The 5,802-nt window shown below is 38.1% G+C and overlaps 1 pseudogene; it reads left to right on the top strand.

The window, feature by feature from the left end:
* The first annotated feature begins 264 nt into the window (after positions 1–264).
* LOC123465606 lies at positions 265–5,241 on the top strand (annotated as a pseudogene).
* Positions 5,242–5,802: the final 561 nt, after the last annotated feature.

Here is a 5,802-nt window from a genome sequence, read left to right as displayed (position 1 = left end):
CCATGTTCTCGCTGGAAGGAAAAGATATAAACCCATAGAGAATGTAGCATCCTGTAATGAAAAGATCCTGATTGCATGATGTTTCTGCTTGGTAAACACCATTTAGTGAATATCCATGACTGACAGTTACATGAGTGAGACATAATCTCTGTGTATATTAAATCTTTGATAGTTGAGAGTTAATCTGCTGTAGCATCAGATGTTGTCCAACTAGTAAAGGAAGCATGTTCAATTTTACTCAAATTTACACACATCTTAAGTAAGATGGAGGAGTGTAGTAAAAAGTAAAATTAAGGAAATGGGAAAGCAGGTTTAAAGCTGACTGTGAAGAAAACCATAATCAGGAAAAGAGATTTTTAAAATTTATTTTCCAGAGGATAAGATAAATGAGATGGGATAAGATTAGGTGAGATAAACAGAACTGATATAAGTAAAATTACTCTTGAAACAAAATATATGACAGAGGATGAATAAAGAGATCAGCAAACATATCACTTTTAGAAGAACTAACTTCCTTGAATTCCAGAAAATGGAAGAGTAGGCGTAAAATAATTTTAAGAGTAAATTATCAGGGTTTTAAAAGGAACTTCATAAGTGAGACAAAAAGAAAATCAGTCTGGCAATGACTCAAGACAGAACTTAAGAGAAAAGTAGAGAAGCTTGATGAAATAAATCCCACTAAGGGTTGAAATCTGGTTTTACTAAAGTATGGCCTAATGAAAACATTGACCTTTGATTCTTCCAGGCTAATGGTAGACTCTAAAAAATGTGTTAGGGTCATTTTTTGCCAGTTAATTTGTGTATGATGAGTAGGTAACATGTGCTCAAGATATAAAATGTAGAGTGACTAAGAGAATGACCCTGGCTGGAATATCATGCATGGGGCATCTTTATTTTGCAAATAGGCTTTTACTGAGGAAAACAATTGTATCTAGATAGCACTGAATGTTTGAGTTCCAATTATCTAAAGTCTGCTTTGAATCAAATCTGTGACTGTTCATAGAATTTAGCATTAAAAATAGATCATGTGTCCTTTGACAATACCCTATCAGTCTCATCTTCATGTGGTGGGAAATCTGCATAGAGAAAAGAATAAACGAAAAAGTAGGACAGTAAAGTTGTTTGTAAGAAATAATGTAAAATCTATTATTAGTTCTGTTTTATGGTTTAATTGACAGTAAAGTGGTACAAGTGAGTTTTGTCTTTTAATTGGAATATTTAATTCATTGACATATATTGCTCTCTTTCTTATATTCAGATTGATGTCTACAGTCTTATATTTTATTTCCTGTTTGTCTCAAGTTTTTGCATTATTTTCCTTTTGTATTGTCTCTTTGGGGATTAATCAAGATTTTTAGGATTCTATTTTCCACTCTACTATTATTATTGTATACTCTTTACTGCTTGAGGGTTAACCTAGTAATATGAACTCTTGACATATTAGACAGTCATTTAAATGATAAATTTTACCACTTTTCAGATAACATTATTACCTTAAAACACTTTACCCCCTGCCAGAGTCCAGATACAACAGCCAGTGATTCAGCCTGAAGAAATGGATGGTATCAGCGATGATGATGTAGCCTCTGACTCATAGTACTGAGCTACATCCGGTGGAAAATGATGTAGCCTCTGACTCAAAGTACGGGACTACATATTGACTTCAAGCTTCAAGTTCTTTCTTCAGTTCAGTTCAGTTCAGTCCTTCAGTCATGTCCGACTCTTTGCGACCCCATGAATCACAGCACGCCAGGCCTCCCTGTCCATCACCAACTTCCAGAGTTCACTCAGACTCACCTCCATCGAGTCAGTGATGACATCCAGCCATCTCATCCTCTGTCGTCCCATTCTCCTCCTGCCCCCAATCCCTCCCAGCATCAGAGTTTTTTCCAATGAGTCAATTCTTCACATGAGGTGACCAAAGTACTGGAGTTTCAGCTTTAGCATCATTCCTTCCAAAGAAATCCCAGGGCTGATCCCCTTCAGAATGGACTGGTTGGATCTCCTTGCAGTCCAAGGGACTCTCAAGAGTCTTCTGCAACACCCGAGTTCAAAAGCATCAATTCTTCGGCGCTCAGCCTTCTTCACAGTCCAACTCTCACATCCATACATGACCACAGGAAAAACCATAGCCTTGACTAGATGGACCTTTGTTGGCCAAGTAATGTCTCTGCTTTTCAATATGCTCTCTAGGTTGGTCATAACTTTTCTTCCAAGGAGTAAGCTTCTTTTAATTTCATGGCTGCAGTCACCATCTGCAGTGATTTTGGAGCCCAGAAAAATAAAGTCTGTCACTGTTTCCACTGTTCTGTTTCCCATGAAGTGATGGGACCAGATGCCATGATCTTGGTTTTCTGAATGTTGAGTTTTAAGCCAACTTTTTCACTCTCCACTTTCACTTTCATTAAGAGGCTTTTTAGTTCCTCTTCACTTTCTGCCATAAGGGTGGTGTTGGGAGGCTCAATGCAGAACAGCCTTGAAGGAGAAGGGCCTCAGGGAAATGGTGAAGGGCCAGAAGTCCCCAGGCATTTTGTACTGATAGCTGGAAAACATTTCCTGCCTTTGGCTATGCTCGGCGCCAAAATTTAACAATTAAACATTAAAGACGTTGCTTGAGAAAATGGGGCATGGATAAACACATGTGCCATTAAGGACATGCTGGTCCTTGAAGTATCTTTTACTGATTATATCTTAGCCTTGTACGTGCTCTGCGGGCCATATGCTCTAAGCTCTTTGTTCCTTGCTCCTATAAAAAGGCTTGACTGCAGAAATAAAGTTGTCAGTCCTTGCAGAGACTGTCCAAGTGTTGTTCTTTCAGGTTCGCCGATTCCAAGTCCTGGGGAAAAAATTCCCACAGGTGGCGCCCGAACAGGGACTTGACAGGAAGACTGAACAAAGCGGCGACCCCTGCAAAAAGAGGTAAGCAGGATGGGACAACATAGCAGTAAGATTCCTTTCATTTCTATAATGCATCACTTTCTGAAATAAAATGGTGTTAATGTTTCAAGAGATCAGTTAAATGACTGCTATCATGTTTTACTGGAACATAATCTGTGGTTCCCAGAGGAGGGGACGCTCAATCTAGACATATGGAAAAGGGTTAAGAATAATGTTTTGCGAGCATATTGGCAAGGAGTCTGTATTCCCCCTCAGTGGTGGGTTACATGGTCACTCATATGGGCTGTCATAGAACAAATTGAAGGGCATAATGTTGATTTGGAAGTAGAAACTGTTCGGTCTTTACATGAATATGAGCTTGAGGAACAAGATATGCAAGGTGCTTTGAAATATAAGAATATAATGCTCAATCTGGCACAATCCCTGGAAAGACAGTTTGGAGACATATGTATACAGGATGTGTCAAAGCCAAAACCACTTACAGCAGAGGTCATTTCATTCACCGGACAGCCCAAATCTGAGGTTTTTCCTTCTGCTCCGCCTGTAACAGCAGTTGCTAACTTCGCTCCTACTAACCATTTCACTCCCCTTCTGGAGATGCCTGCTTGCGCTTTCACTTTCCTAATACAATTTAGTCAACCTGCTCAAGGCCAGAATACTTGGGCTGGTCTAGATTTTGGTATGTTGTCCAGCTTTAAGAAAGCATGCAGTCTGTATGGACCTACTTCTCCTTACTGTGTAGAATTCCTCAGAGGATGGGCTGATCATTGCATGCCATATGATTTTTTTTCAAGTAGCAAAGATGGTTCTAAATCCTCAACAGTTACTTCAGTGGCAAATGTGGGTTGGTGATGAGGCCTGACAAATGATGATTGACCAGCAATCTCATGGTAACCCTGCCAATTTAACCTATGATATACTCATTGGAATGGGAGCCATGGCCAATATGACTGCACAGTTAGCTAATATTACCCCTCAGACGTTGTATTTCTTTAAATAAATTTCTTGCAGAGCATGGGCAAAGGTTGATAGTGTTAATTCTGATGGTTCATTTGTCAAGATTACCCAAGGATATGACAAGGAATATTCCCAATTTATAGGAAAATTAAAGGATGCCATCAAAAAATCTATCAAAGATGAAACCTTACAAAATATTATTTTAAAACAACTTGCCTTTGAAAATGCTAATGAGGAATATTGATCCATACTTAGACCAATTCGAGAAACCAGTTCTCTTATGGAATATTTGAAAGCTTGTAGAGATAGCGGATCTATGTCCCATAGAGCAAAATTAGCGGCACTAGAAACTTTTAATGTACAAAATGCTGCCAATGCTAAATGTTTTAACTGCAGGAAGGCCAACCATATGAAAAAACAATGCCGCATGCCAGTATAAACTGCTAAAAATAATACTACTTCTAAAAAAAAAAAAAAAGCCAATACAAACAGCTAAAAATAATACTACTTTGAAAAAAAAAAAAAAAAAAAGGCCCCCAGGAGTTTGCCCAAAATGTAAAAAGGGATTCCATTGGTTGAATGAGTGTCATTCCAAATTCGATAAGGATGGAAATACATTGACACCAGAGGCACAAAAAAACAACAGGGAAACTAATGAGGACCCAACATTATAACGCTGCAAGCAACTACATCCAAGAGTGCTTGCATTGATATACCTAGTCCTTATGACATGGAGTTAATAGAATTATACAATCCTCATAAAATCTCCACTGGATATTACAGTCCAATCCCATCTGGAACAATGGGACTAATTTTGGGATGTAGCAGCTGTACAATGAAAGGTTTAGTAATGTTGACTGGAGTTGTAGATAAAGATTATGAAGGAGAAATACATGTCATGGCGAATGTCGTAAAATTAGGAAATATATATCTACATAAAGGGGAACGCTTTGCACAACTATTACTTTTGCCATATGTCAGACCATTGAAGGCATCTGATAAAATTAGACAGGGAGGTTTTGATAGCACTAATCTTACCGCCACACTATCTACCTTATTAAAGGAATATCAAAAACCTATGCTTACTCTAAAGATAAGGGGAAAAAAATTCACAGGTATGTTGGATACAGGAGCCGACATTTCCATTATTAGAATTGAAGAATGGCCCCTTGAATGGGGTAAGACTCTAAATCCTTCAAGACTGTTGGGGTAGGCGAGGCTGATGCAACACAAACTTTTGTCAATGCATCCTATTTATAAGTTTATGATCCTAATCAAATTTTAGCTTTCATCAAACCATATATTACCAGTATCCCTATTAATTTGTGGGGAAGGGATTTTCTCGAACAAACGAAAGCCACGATTTCTCTAAATGAGCCTTTTTGATAGGGGCCGTTGAGTTAACACCGCTGCCTCTCGACTGGGAATCTGATGCCCCAGTATGGACACCTCAATGGCCCCTGACTAAAGAAAAGTTGGCAGCTCTCACACAATTAGTAAATGAGCAACTACAGAAAAATCATATAGAGCCTTCATTTTCCCCATGGAACTCTCCCGTTTTTGTAATAAAAAGAAATCAAGAAAATGGTGAATGTTGATAGATTTAAGAAATGTTAATAATATTATGATTCCAATGGGGCCCTTATAACCTGGATTGCCCTCCCCTCCCATGGTGCCAAAAGGATGGTCTATAATTATTATTGATTTACAAGACTGCTTTTTTACTATACCTTTGCATCCTAAAGATAAAAAACATTTTGCTTTTTCACTTCCTTCTAAAAATCATATAGCTCCTATTAAAAGATTTCAATGGAAGGTTTTACCTCAGGGAATGATGAACTCTTCTACCATTTGCCAATATCTCATATCTGTTTTATTACAACCCATAAGAGATAAATATCCTACTGCCTTCATAATTCATTATATGGATGACATGCTTCTTTCCAT

Source organism: Bubalus bubalis, chromosome 1 (genome assembly GCF_019923935.1).
Source record: "Bubalus bubalis isolate 160015118507 breed Murrah chromosome 1, NDDB_SH_1, whole genome shotgun sequence".
In the NCBI taxonomy this organism is placed as follows: Eukaryota; Metazoa; Chordata; class Mammalia; order Artiodactyla; family Bovidae; genus Bubalus; species Bubalus bubalis.
The sequence above is the reverse complement of the archived record's forward strand: the minus strand, read 5'-3'. Positions and strand labels throughout refer to the sequence as shown.